The sequence below is a fragment of the Oryctolagus cuniculus genome, chromosome 13 (assembly GCF_051225735.1).
Source record: "Oryctolagus cuniculus isolate XC-2025 breed Fujian yellow rabbit chromosome 13, ASM5122573v1, whole genome shotgun sequence".
In the NCBI taxonomy this organism is placed as follows: domain Eukaryota; kingdom Metazoa; phylum Chordata; class Mammalia; order Lagomorpha; family Leporidae; genus Oryctolagus; species Oryctolagus cuniculus.
Genome location: NC_142879.1, coordinates 46,861,953 through 46,876,789, shown reverse-complemented (window position 1 = coordinate 46,876,789; position 14,837 = coordinate 46,861,953). Strand labels below are relative to the sequence as shown.

The following is a 14,837-nucleotide window of genomic DNA, read 5'->3' as shown; positions in this document are numbered from 1 at the left end:
AATTTTTTTTTCCTCAAAGTTAACTGCATTTCATCAGTTAGACACAATCTTATTTTCTGATTCTTTCAGAAGATCAGAATAGTGATTTGTAATTTGCTAAAAAAATAGTTCTCCATTATATGAAATAATTTTCACTGTATTCTTCTACTATTGAAGGAAAATATGGAATATCCTTAAATATCTCTATAAAAGGACAGGAAAAATATGAATTTATACCATTGTGGTCTTTTAGCAATCAGTAATAGTAAAACTTAACATTTGTACCTGTTTGCTGTCTCTATTAAAAATAATATCTATTCCTAAGTTACTTCTGCTTTTTCCATATGGCATGAAGATCTGGTCAAGGTCAGAATAAGCAAGCTGCAAAAAAATTTGTCTTAATAATTATCTGATAATTAGCATCACTATTAAAGACAGTTGATTTGTATTAGTTTGGGGCTGGCATGATACAGTGGGTTATGCTTGGGATACTGGCATCTCATACTGGTGTGTAGGTTCAAGTCCTGGCTGCTCTGCTTCTGATCCAGTTCCTTGCTAATGCATGTGGGAAAGCAGGAGGCAAGACCCAAGTGCTTGGGCCCCTACTACCCACCCGGGAGACCTGCATGGTCTCCTCCAGGTTCCAAGCTTTGGCCTGGCCAAGCCTCAGCACCATTGCAGCCATTTGGGGAAGAAATAAGCGACAGAAGATCTCTTTTCCTCTCTGTCTCTCCCTCTCTCTGTCATTCTTTCAAATAAATAAAGTAAATATTTTTTAAAAATTTATGTGATTTTTTTATATTGAATCAAATTTTAATCCAACTAGATGAGTTTGAGTAAAATTAACTTTTCTTTTTGTAAAAAAAAAAAAAAAATGATTGCAGCTCTTACCAGACTCATTATTATTAGCTACTTCTCAGTTTGTGAAAGTTTTTACTTTTGTGAAGCAGATACACATTGGAGAAATCCAGGTGCAACTTTAGACTAATTTCACATAGCACAAGTAAAATTGCCTTTTTTTTTAATAGATCAAAAGACTTTGGTATTTCCCTCTGTAAAGCCCTCAACAAGCACACAAACATTTGAGAGCCCTTTGAAAAGTCTGTGAAAAAATGAAATTAAGAGATAACTTTCTTTTAGTGCAAGAAATGTGGAAATCATGTGGAGTTTTTCATAAAATATACTTTCCATTTACTTTTTGAAGATTCCTTGTATGTATCAAACCAAATGGTTAAGTAGCTACTCATTGCTGCAGAGACTTGAAAATGGGATACCTGTAGGTTGAAATGGAAAGTCATAGCTCTCAGGGTACTTACTCCAACTGCTGTCGCCAACCAACTCTAATTCAACCTTTCGCATGTCCTAATAGTTTTAAGCCAATGTAGTCTCAATTCCTTTCCATTCTTCAAGGATTTGCAGATATGTTTTTTAAGTGTAGCTTGATTCCAGCTTTAAGAACATCCAGAGATGTCCCACTAGAATGAGTCAAGCTGGAACCATCTGTGAAGTTGACTAAGGAGTCCCCACTCATTTTCTTGTGCAAGTACTCCCCCCAACTAGCTGCCTGAAGAAGGAAAAGGCAAAAACAAAAACCACAACAAAAATCCTGGCTCTTGGCTTGCACCTCGAAGGATCGTTAGTCTCTTATATGTGAGAAACATGTAGGGGAGTCTTGTTCTGTTAAAAAGAGACACATCAGATATCACTGAGAACAAACACATCCAGCATGTGGGTGGAGGGCAGAGAGAGGGCCAATGTCCTTTGCCTTTGGCGTTTCCTTTGGGGCTGTTTTTGGAAGCCGCTGAGGATGCTGGTCTCTGCCTGCTCATTCTGGTGTGTCTCCAGGGGAAGGATATCGCACACACTGTTCATTAAGAGAAGATGCAGTAAAGAGGTTTTTATTGCTAAGGGAATGCTTCTTAAACGATAAGCGCTGAATTTTCAGCTGCTGATTAGTGGGAGCATCGATATGTTGAAGAATTTAATGTTTCTTGTTTACTGCTGTAGGAATGAAACAAGAGCTCAGAAAAAATATCTCTAATAACCACACTCTTTTCTTTGAACCATCCCTCCCCCTCAAAAAAAAAAAAAAAAATCTCCAAAGAATTTCCCTAACAAGTCTGGCACACAAATATTTCAAACAAAAGGAAACAAATTACTAATGTTGCTGATGAAGTCACTAAAGCAACAATCTAAACAGATGTCCCATGTTAAATCTTACGTCCATTTCTCTTCCTGAATTCATTTGCCTCTTCTCTTCACCTTTCTATATCTACCTGTGTTGTAGGGTGAGTCTCCATATCTGAGACAGCTTTTGTCCTGGATTATCTCTTCAAGGATGTTTTTATTTATTTTTTTAAAGATTTATTTATTTATTTGAAAGACAGAGTTACAGAGAGAGGTAGAGACAGAGAGAGAGGTCTTCCATCCGCTGGTTCGCTCCCCAGATGGCCGCAACGGCTGGAGCTGAGCCGATCCAGAGCCAGGAGCCAGGAGCTGCTTCTGTGTCTCTCACATGGGTGCAGGGGCCTAAGGACTTGAGCCATCTTCTACTGCTTACCCAGGCCAGAGCAGAGATCAGAATCAGATCCATAGCTGGATTGGAAGAGGAGCAGCTGAGACTAGAACCGGTGCCCATATGGGATGCCGGCACTTCAGGCCAGGGCTTTAACCCACTACGCCACAGCGCCGGCCCCTCTCTTCAAGGATGTTTGCAGGGCAGACAGCTTTAGAAGACAGAGTTACTGTCTTGCTTTGGGTTAGAGGCTTTATTTGCATCACGACGAGGTTTGCTCGCAGAGCCCTTTATAAGATTGGAGGTTTCCTAAACCTCTCCAGCTGTGACACAGCCCATCTGCATGTACGGCATAAACCCAGGCCTGCCTCTTCATGGCCCATGTAGAACATGGGGGACAAGGAGAAACCAAACGTGAACATGAAGCTAAAGCTACCTGTAATGAATGGATAGAAACATTTTTATTTCTGACCTCAGAGTCTTACATTTCCTATTAGCATCTATGAAACTATAGCAGGCTAACTTATTAGCTTGAAGATGGGGTAAAATTTCAGACGCTTTTCTATTTTTCTTTTTGTTCCTATATATTATTTCCCTGAACCCCCAGGATTCTACAGCAGCAGTGTTCAGCACTTCTCAGAACTCCGCTGACCTGAGATACTGCACAATCCCTTGCTGAACGACTCACTGATAGGTCACTTCAACCGAGGGGTGACATCTAGAGGATAGTGGTGGTTCAAGTGGAAAACCTCAATCTTTACAGTCTCAGCGCTAAATAGAACCAGCTGGAGGTCTCTCCACAAGCCAGGGCAGTGGAAGAAGCCACCCTTCCTGTTACAAAATTCTAGGAGGATTATCTCTTATAAATGGGCTACTGAGATACTGTAAAACAGTAGGAAGAATTTATTTTAAATGAGGAATCTCTTGTTAATTGGTTAGGCATCGAGAAGGAGCTGTCACTCATGGACAATGCTACTCGCGTTAGTGCTTTATCCTTGGCATCTACTGCAAGTTTTTTAGAAATGCAGAATCTAAGTCCCTACCTATAGTTACAGAACCACACTCTGCATTGTATCAGACCTTCAGGGAAGTATAAGAAAATTAGTTTGACAGATTCTGCCCATGAGGAGTTGGTCTGGCTGTAGTTTGGCTAATCCAACTCCCATTCTCAACCTCTTTTGCTTTTGTTCCTGGCTTAGTAAATGAGGATTTACTGACCCTGAGTTGGAAAGAGAGGAGATGGCAAGAAGACAAATAGTTAGGGCCCCAGACCAAGGAAGAAAAATCCATACTTTCCAGAAAGCATACCAAAATAGCCAAAAAACCTTCTGATGATAATTTTGGGATCTTTGTAGCCTGTGACTCAATTGCACCTTCTAGACTCAACTGGTCTGTAGGCTTAACTGAGATTACAAGCCCAGTCTGGATTCTTAGGCTCATTGCTATAAAACCCCATCCATGGGATTTGGGTTTAATACCTTCTGTTGATTGTGTTTCCCTTGCTTAGCCTGGCAGAAAACTCCATTTAACCCTCACTATATCTCAAAGTTGTTATTACAATCTGTTGTGCTTTAAATGCTAGGATATTACAGAGCTCAACCAATAGTACTAGAACAAAAAAAATACTAAAATGGATAAAGTATTACATTGTACATCAACAGTCAGGACAAGAGCTGATCAAGTCACTGTTTCTCATAGTGTCCATTTCACTTCAACAGGTTTCCCCTTTGGTGCTCAGTTAGTTGTCACCGATCAGGGAGAACATATGATTATTCTTAGGTGTTTAAATTTTAACTGAAAAATTATCCCTGTTAAATATAAGAGTGGGAATAAGAGAGGGAGGAGATGTACAATTTGAGACATGCTCAATCGGACTTGCCCCAAATGGTGGAGTTAGAAACGTGCCAGGGGATTCCAATACAATCCCATCAAGGTGGCATGTACCAATGCCATCTCACTAGTCCAAGTGATCGACTTCAGTTCACAATTGATCACACTGATAGGTCTAAGAGTCAAAGGGATCACACAAACAAGACTAGTGTCTGCTAATACTAACTGATAGAATCAAAAAGGGAGAGAACAATCCAACATGGGAAGCGGGATACATAGCAGACTCATAGAAGGGCAGATGTCCTAAAGAGCACTCTGGCCTCAGAATCAGCCCTGAAGGCACTTGGATCTGGCTGAAGAGCCTATGAGAGTATTTTAGGCATGGAAAGCCAAGACACCCTGGGGGGGGGGGGGGAAGGAAGACCTAAATGAAAGATCTCTGTGAGTGAGATCCCAGTGGAAAGAACGGGTCATCAAAGAAGGAGGTACCTTTCTCTGAAGGGAGGAGAGAACTTCCACTTTGACTATGACCCTGTTGGAATAAGATCAAAGTCGGCGAACCCAAAAGGCTTCCATAGCCTTGGCAACTCATGACTAGAGCCTAGTGAAATTACTGACGCCATAAACAAGAGTGTCAGATTGTTAAGTCAACAACAGGAGTCACTGTGCACTTACTCCTCATGTGGGATCTGTCCTTAATGTGTTGTCCAATGTGAAGTAATGCTATAACTAGTACTGAGACAGTATTTTACACTCTGTGTTTCTGTGTGGGTGCAAACTGATGAAATCTTTACTTAATATATACTAAATCGATCTTCTGTATATAAAGATAACTGAAAATGAATCTTGATGTGAATGGAATGGGAGAGGGAGTGGGAGATGGGAGGGGTGCGAGTGGGAGGGAAATTATGGGGAGGGGAAGCCAATATAATCCATAAACTGTACTTTGGAAATTTATATTTACTAAATAAAAATAAATAAATAAATTCTAGGATAGCTAACATGCCAACATTGTATACTTCTCTTAAATATTTGGGATGGCCAATGTGACAGAGTTCTGCCCAATGAGCCATTTAGACAGTCTGCTGGTGCTGCTTTCTTTACTTCATGTTACTTGTGAGCTAGAATGCAGATCCTATGGCTGGAACTTGAGAAACCACTTTCTAGCCATGAGATAATGAGATGATACTTGTGAGGTTAATATGAAGAAATTTGGGGGAGGGATGTCAAAAAACAGTATTAGGTGAAGAAAGGAAGATCTTACTTATTTAACCTAGTCAGCCAAATAAAATCTACCATGTGTGGCTAAATGCTGTGCTGAGAGAATTAGGAGAGCAGGTGCTAAAGGAAGAATATAATCTCTATTTTGTCTTTGGATTTCAGTCTTTACAAGCTATATGATTCAGCCCCAAAGTCCTTTTCTGAAATAACACAGCAGCAATAGTAACTGCTGTGAGTTTAAATAAAATAATCTTTGTAAATCTCTTAGCATTGTGAGTAATGCAGAGAAAATACCCTTCCCCCAAATTGTCAGTGTGTTTTTTTTTTTTCAACTTTAAAGGAGCTAGGACTAGGACATTTCCATTCTAGGTATGCTAGGCTACCTGCACCCAGTCTATTTCCTCAGCTCTCACCCCCACTCCCACAAGACTTTGTGTAACCAGGACCTGGCATTTTGTAGTCCACCTGAGTCTTCCACTATTGCCAACACAACCTGCGTTCCTAGAACTGTGATAGAAGAAGATTCACATTTAATGAACTGGAACCTTGTTGGAACTCTAGAGCCCAGAACCAGACTGAACTCCCCAGGATGAAGCTGGCTTAATAGAAGGTACCCAGGGAGTAATTTTCTCCAGAGCAGAAAAAGTCTAAAATTACTTTGGAAACCTCAGTGGAGAAATTGTTCTGGATAAAGTTCTTTGTTTTCTGACTTCCTCTTTTAGACAGCTGATCACTATCCTTTGTCTATGACTCATATTTATGGGCCTTTAATCATCTCAGTGGTTTCCCCCTGACTTTATCCCAAACTCTCTTTTTTATCTGAGGCTTTGTTATTGGGTATTGCTCTTCCCTAATCCTGGGACTGTTATCTCTAGGCTTTTCCCATGCTCCACACATTCTCATCTTTGAGTTTAGCTTAAACCACATTCCCCAGAGAGGCCTCCCCGTCAATGAGGACCTAAAAATTCGCTGACCACAGCTGCTGACAGATGGCGCCAACCCATCTAATGGTTCACACTATCATGTTCTTCAGAATCAAGGACTGAAGTGGCAGAGCCTAGGTCCCATGCCTGTAAATCTGGCAGCCAAGGGCACCTGGAGGAATCCATTACTTTATCCTGTAGGGAACAGAATTCATGTGGGCCACTGGTAACCAGAGAAAGGGTATCCACAATATGCCAAGGAACTGCAAACATGGTAATTCGTTTTCTTTAGGTAGGTAGGAATTCGCAGAGTAACTAGCATGAGTGAGGGATCCAGTGACAGGGTACCAATGAAATCTATATAGAATGATAGACTGAGTCCTTGTGGATGGACTTAAAGATAAATTTGGAGCAGATGACACCATCCATAGGATGTATGACCTCTAAATTTATTTTGGAGAAGTTTGGAGACTTTGCTGATGGAAGCTAGAAAAGCAGTCTTACAAAAGTTGCCCAAAGTTTTTCCCAGGCATGAGAGCTGACAGCCCCCACTCCTTAGCATGGGGCAGTCAGACTCCTCCTTCAGTCTAGAGAAACAAATTGTCCCACCAGCTCTTTGAGTTTAATCCTACAGGCACTGGAGAATCTTTGAAAGGATTTGAACAGAAAAGCGGCATCACTGGAAGCATGTTCACTAAAATGAAACCAAGAAAGGTAGATAAGATATGTAAAAGTGAGAAAGAGAATGATGAAGATTTGAAACTTCCTCTGGAGGACACGTGCTCATGAAGAGAGAATATCAAATACAAATTCAGGCACTGATGGTTCCTCCATCAGTTGGCTGTGTGAATTTTAAGGGAATAAATGTATTTATGTAAAATAACAGTGAAAATGACATGATTAATGTACTGTAAGGAAACATCATCATCATAGGTATCAAACATACATTGAGTCTGGCCTAAGTCCTAGGTTGAGTGTTTTTGAAAATGCAACAAGCAAGGACAACTAATGAAAATTAGAAGCTAATCCCTTCTGGACTATGCTTGTCCTGTGTAGTGCTTCAGGTCACTCTTTGTGAGGACTGATGAGGTTTTCTGTTCTTTCCAGAGAAAGAGGCCATGAAGGTATGAACAGAGTAGCATGAGTAGGTGCCTGGGATCTGGCCTTCTATCTGGGCTCCTCCTTTGGTGTTGTATTAATTTCTCTGGGCCTCAGTTTCCTGAGAATCATCATCAAAAAGCTAACAATGGGACCCTCCTTGTGGCTGTGCACCTGCTCCAGGACTATTCTAGCACATGACAATCAGTGTTCAGCACAAAGAGGAGCTCATTAATTGCTGCTTTAGCTTTGTTGTAGGGAAAAAAGTGGAAGGAAAGATCCATTCCAATTTCTTTCCATTTTCCCACCCAAATATTAATGTATGGAAATATCATCTTATATCACAGTTGTCTGACTTCCCAGCAGGGATGGAGCTTTTATAAGTAACGTACTGTACAAGAAAACTTCAAAAAGTTTGTGGAAAATGAATATTATGAAAAAACAATGCATGCATTTTGCAATTTTTTTCTAACCAAAATAAACATATCTTTGAATTTCATTTTCCCATGAATTTTCTGAAGTGCCCTCATTCATCTCTTTGAAGATCACTGTAAAGGGAGTGCAGCTTTGATAGGGCAGGGGAGCACATCAGCTGTGAACCACCACTCCTGTAGGACTCACTCAGTCTCTTGCTCTCTGAGCCCAGCAAGACCAGGTTCTTGATGGGACAGAGAGAGAAACTGTTCTCTCATTCCATGTTAGCTGTCGAGAGGGAAGGGCAATTGATGCCCCAGAAATATTTCAATTTTATATGTGTATTGACTTTTGAGATCAGGGCAGAGTTTAAGACACCACTCGGGAAGCCTGCATCCCATATCAGAGTGTCCAGGCTCAAGATCTGACTCCTGTCCTGATAGCAGCTTCTAGTTAATGTGCATCCTGGGAAACAGCAGAGGATGGGTCAAGTAGTTGGATCCCTGTTCCCTATGTGGAAGACCTGGATGGAATTCCTGGCTCCTGGCTTCAGCCCGCCCCAGTCCTGGGTGTGGTGGGTATTTGGTGATGAACCAGTGTCTCCCTCTGTCCACCTTTCAACTATATATGCAACCTACATTTCAGAGGCCAGAGGGTAAGGTAACAATAGTCTTACTATACGAGAAGGACAAAGACTTTATTTAGTGGAATATTAAGCCTTAGACTCTAACATAAATTTACAATGTTATCTAAAAAAATACCAAGTTAAAAAAGAAAAGGGGACAAGGGACTAAATGCAGCAATAAAGATGTAGTCAAGCAAATTCAGACAAACAAAAAGAGGATATCCTCAACCATATCCAGCTAAAAATTTCCCTCAGTTTAGTAGTGAAAAAAAATGATGACAAAAGCTTTCTCTCTTTTTCTCCCTCTGTATGAATGTATGTATGTGTGTGTGTGTATATATATATATATATATATTACCTACACACATGCAACACACACACACACTACACACTCACTCACACAAATATGAAGGGACTTTTAAAATGTTCATGGAAAGTGGAATTCAAAGATAAATTTTATTTTGGTGCAAAAGATTGAAATCCTGTGTTTTTTTTATAATACACATTTTTCATGAAATTTTTGAAGACCTCTCATGTATGTATATTTATTAATATATATATATACATATAGTGATAAAATTGACTCTAACTTAAATATAAATTTATATTTCACAAAATATATTTAAACAATCTCCCTGTACTGCCTCTATATAGAGCGAAGGAAAGGAAATCTATTATGTATTATTAGTATTATTCAAGTTCAAGCTTCAACTGATAATTAGAACAACAACTCTGGTTACCAGGAACTTAGCTGGTTGACAGTACCGCTACATAAGGCTCATTCCTGTTTGAGATCTCTGAAGTCTGGTTTCCCTAGGAGCACAAGCCATCTGTACACAACCAAACCTGTCCTCATTGGAGAGAAGTAAGGGATTATTAGGTCAGTTACTTCAAGTGTGTGTCTCTGCATAGCACACCTTTCAGAGGAACATATTGGATAGAATTCATGAGCTGAGCCGTGTCTTCTCATGCTCACTAAAAAAGCTCCGATCTGAAAGGACAAGAGGGAGCAGATCTTTTACCTGAAGCACAGAAAAGTGCAAACAGCAACAGTTCTCAGTCATTGCCAAAGTCTCAAAGTCTCAGATTCATAACAGCACCTACATCGTGGTTGCTGTTCGTCTCTAACAACGAATGAGCACGCAGAGAGCAGCCACGCTGGATTTGGTCTGCAAGAACTTGGAGACATCTATTTAGAAAAAACCATGAGTGGAGAGTAAGAAAGTGTTTTCTCAGAGCCTGCATGAAGGATAAGATGCTCCATAGAAAATGAGGTAGCTTCTTCTGAATTAGAACCTAGAAAAGATAACCTCTCCTGGTTAACACAAGTTCGCCCCCACAAAAGAGCAGCTTTGTCCCCATGTCGACACAATCAGACCAAGAAGCAAGAATGACAGCCAGGACAATATTTTCCGAAATATGATTGGAGAATATCAGTCCAGAAAAGTAGTCTATGAAAGTTTGATAGAAATTCAAAAAGTTCTTGGAAAAAGAATTAAAAGATAGATTTATTTTGGTGCCAAAAATGTTTGCAGTCCTTGCATAGTTTTTTTCATAATGCATGTTTTTGATGAAGTTTTTGATGATCCTCATACATGAAGGACTGCTACACACTAACCAATGAGGTTAAAGACATTTATTAGCATATTGTAATTCTGAAACTTCACTTAAGTATTTCCCACAGTTATTTGATCACAGAATCTTTTTATATGTGATGCCTATTAACACCCTTCAGTGCTAGTGTTCTAGGAACTATATTTTAGGATAGATTGTTCCAGTCAAAACAAGATTAGAAAACACAAACGAGATTGGGGGAGGGAAAACCACTTTCCAAAACAAACACCTAAATAGCTATGTTACTCTCAAATGTTTTTAAGCTACAATTGAGTATGAGAGTACCTCAAAAAGTACATGAGAAATGCATATTATGAAAAGAGTATACATGGCTTTCAAAAATGTTTGCACCAAAATTAATTTATCTTCAATTTCATTGTTTTGCACAAAATTTCAAGATAATTTTTCTCATTGTGCTATAGCAATGTTTATTGAGAGTGATTTCCAAGAGTGAAATCCATCCGATTTGCAAGCCTACTGCTTTGGGGAGGGGAGCACATTTCAGTAGTAAATGAACTGAGGATAGTAGAGTTATAGGAAGATATTTAAGAATTAGAGTTTACTCAACTCTCAAATGAGCAAGGTGGCCATGACTATTACTTTCTTATAAGGACCCAGTACATTTTTCGCCTGAGGTCTGTTGATTCTTCTTTCATTCAAAGTAACACAAATTGTGTTTGCTGAATACTGAATACATAAAAGATACATGTTTCAAACATAGTTGAAGCATTTAAGATGAAGAGTGAAACACACAGCCTCAACCTGTGAGTTCCTCATCCAGTGAAAGTCAGGGATCTGGATGAATCAGTGCGAAGTCCTGCCCTATCCCATCTGCCACCAGCTGCAAGGGCGGCACTGTCCCGAACTTGGTATCTTCCAGTCCTTTCTTTTCTTTATAGTTTTATGGTACATACATCCATCAGTGTAAAGGAATTGGGGATTTTTTGTAAGATATAGGAATGAATATCTGTTGTAAATTAATCATTATTTTTAAACTTCATCATCAAAAGGCAAAGCTGATGGATTTTGCAAGCTTCTCTTAGAAGCCTTATGAAACATTTATTATTCATTGACTTCTAAAATGAAACCTGATAAGAAGCACTAACATGAAACTCGAGAATTAAAACTAAAATAATATTATAACTAAAAGAAAAAATGATGTTATTTTAAAAATATTATAACTAAATAATAATAAAAACATTATAACTAAAAGAAAAAGTTAAAGAACTGTAAAGGGGAAAAAACTAAATAGGCATATTCACCTATATGCTTGTCCAAAGTGGAATTTATAATGAAAATATGACAATCTGAATAATTTTTTCTTCTTACATACTGCTGGAGCTGTGTGCAAACTTTTGAAAATTACGCAATCCAACTATGAAAAATTATGAAGATTTTTTTCATGAGTATTCTTAGTTATTAAGGCAGCTATATGAAGCACAAATAATGAAATAAAGCATGAGCAATTAATGTTCTAATGGAAGTATAATCTGTAGTAAGTGAGGAGTAAGGAAGCATTAAAATTCTTTTAATAAATACATGTTTCTTAGAAGTCAAATTTAAAAAGCAGCTCTGTTTGAAAATAATTTAAAGTATTTACCTCAAATTGAAGTCATTCTTACTGTAGTCTGCAAAAGTAATCAGAACTACACTTCTTAATTTGGAATTTGATTCCCAACAAGAGAATTTGCAATTATCATGGAAATGAAATGCTGTACATTTTTCTAAAAGTATGCATACTTGTATCAAATTCATTTGCCTTTGATAATGTTGCTGTTTTTGGACAACATGAAATTTAAAGCATTTGAAGGTAATAATTTGCATGCAGTTGGAAGTTTCATTATGCAGGTGGTAAATGCTAGGCATTTATGGCAGTAATAAGGCAGGGAACGTTGCAGTGATTTTATGAGGCTGTTGTCAATCACATTTTCATATAAACAACTAATCCGAAGGCACAGACATGTATTTGGAAAAGTTACACATGGTAGTTACTCAAGAATCATCAACTTACTTCACAGCTTATATCAATTAATATTGATTGTTTAATCTATTTGATTTCAATACCCTTATATAACATTTGATGCACTGGAGTAAAGTGAACATAATTTCAGTAACTGATTTATCATTTCTATTTAGTTTAAAACACAAAAAAATGTTTAACTGTTTTTTGGTTATATTGAAGATCCAGTTAGGATATGGTCACAGGCTTAAGGGACACAAGATTGAGAGACGTCAACAGAGATGATAGGAAATTCTCACCTCAACGGAGAACCCTCCCATGGCCTTTGCATAGTTCTCCAAGCAGAACTGGTTTTGCAGCCACTGGCCCTTACCCAGGATTCTCTCACGTCCTCATTCTCTCCTTTCCTCCCTCAGTTTTTGCTCAGTCTAGTCCATCCTCCTTTTGATTTACAGAGTCAGTAGACTCCAATGGGTCAAGCAATGCCACTTCTTTGCTGAAAATCCTCTTTTGCCCAGCCTCATCTCCAGCTGGCTGCAGCACCACAGCAGCCCCCACCATAGGGCCCATCTTTATCTTCCAGTGAGGCCCTGCTCATGATGTCTTCCAGACCACGTTTGTCCTCCAGAGTGGTTGGAACTGTACCCCCAATAGATATTTCCACCAGGAATCTCTCAATGTGACCTTATTTGGTCTTTGCAGATGCAGTCAAGCCTCAGATTCAGGATCATTCTGGATTAGAGTGAGCTCTATATCCAACAGTAGAAAATATGATACAGCTAGGATAGCCTTTGCCCTATTTTTTAAAAAAAAAAAACCCTCAACAGATGTCAACTATGATTTTTATATATAAATGTCCCTAATTTCTTCAGGAGAATATTTCTTGCCTACTCTTCAATGGGAACTATAAAGTAGCCACAGGAGATTTAATAAGTGAGCTCATGCATGCGAATGGCTTCAAGAGTGAGGTATACCTGTTCACCACTGAGATTATGTGCAACCTTGCTGTTTTCTTACAGGTAAAATCCTTCCATCCATCCAGATTCCTTGGAACACATCTATGTATATCCATACTCATTTATGTCGCCACTGGAATGATGTCTCTACCAATATGATCCAGTCTGAAGTTTCATAAGTGGACAATCAGTGTTGGATCCATGAGTGCGTGAATGAACATGAACATGAATAATTTGGTAGGCAGGGTGAATATGCTTTTACGAATACTAAAAGCATTTATTTACTGTGCAGTCGTTGATTGCGTGACTGCCCCCAGTACAGTCTTGAAGCTCTTGCAGGATGAAGACTTGGAGTTACAGAGGATTCCAGCATCATGCTTCACAGGCTCTCAGTGAGCACTTCTTATGGGTGAATGTCTGTGTGACAGGGAAAGACCTGCTTGGTTGTGGTCACTTCTAGCACTTGGATTGATGCCTACTCTCACATCACCACCTCATCCTCTAGTAACTGGCTCAGAGATGTCGAGTACCACACAGAGGTTCCTAATTTAATTGAGACTTCTTGAGTTTTCATCAGGTGAATAAATGGTATGAGGAAGTTGATATGTTCACTGAATTCCTGCCTGTGCTGCACAAATGCCACTTTAAGTATGGCATTTCCCAGGTACCTTTGTGTCTCAATTCTTGTGCCAGAAAATATAGTGTGTCTAGAGGTCGGGGCAGTGGCTCAGTGGTCCTTTTCAATTAAATAGAGTGTTCAATTAATGTTTTCTGAGTACCAGCTCTGTGGTTCATTCTGTCTGGAGTATTTTCTTTTTCTTTTTTATTGAATATTTCTTTATTTATTTGAAAGGCAGAGTTACAGAGAGCCAGAGGCAGAGAGAGAGAGACAGGGAGAGAGAAAGAGAGAGGTCCCATCTGCTGGTTCATTCCCCCGGTGGCCACAATGGCCAGAGCTGTGCCGATCCGAAGCCAGGAGCCAGGAACTTCTTCTGGGTCTCCCAGGTGGGCTCAGGAGCCCAAGGACTTGGGCCATCTTCCACTGCTTTCCCAGGCCATAGCAGAGAGCTGGATCGGAAGTAGAGCAGCTGGGTCTCAAATTGGCACCTATATGGGATGTCAGCACTGCAAGTGACAGCTTTACCCGCTACACCACAGGGCTGGCCCCTGTCTGATGTATTTTCTTGTCTACCGCAGACTACGTTTGAGGTTTGCTGGAGGAGAGGAAGAAAAGAAAGGGATGTTGAACTCGCAGAAGTGTGCCCCTCACATGCTAGAACTGCTCAAGAGATAGTTCTTCCAGAACAATGTTAAGAGGTGCTTTCACATTTGAACTTTCTTTGTTCAGGTCATTTAGCTCTGAGCAACACAAACTTAAATCCTTTCATGTTAGCATAACAAAATAGAAGGAAAGAGAAAAGAACTGCATTGGAAAAGTAAAAGGAAAAACTCAACAACCAATTGGATTTAAGAAAGGATCCAAATGAGAGCAATTCCAGGGATTTAGGTAGCATTTGCTTATTTATTCATTCAATGATTTTTTTTTTTACTATGTAATAGGCAAGCATCTTCCTCAATAAATGAGACAGAACAGGTAGCAGCCCTCTCCCATCCAAGGAAGATAAAATCATACACAGAAATGTCACGTGGGGAAAGAGTAATGAAGAAAAATAAAGCACAGGGATAGAAAGTGACAAGGAGC

The 14,837-nt window shown here is 39.4% G+C and overlaps 1 long non-coding RNA gene across 1 annotated transcript in view; it reads left to right on the top strand.

The window, feature by feature from the left end:
- The window catches only part of LOC127483555 (uncharacterized), a 194,712-nt gene extending 181,108 nt beyond the window's left edge, over window positions 1–13,604 (top strand). Inside the window, exon 4 of the long non-coding RNA XR_016218937.1 lies at window positions 13,199–13,604. This is a non-coding gene — a long non-coding RNA (uncharacterized LOC127483555). The remainder of the gene's footprint in view (window positions 1–13,198) is intronic.
- The last annotated feature ends 1,233 nt before the right edge of the window (window positions 13,605–14,837 follow it).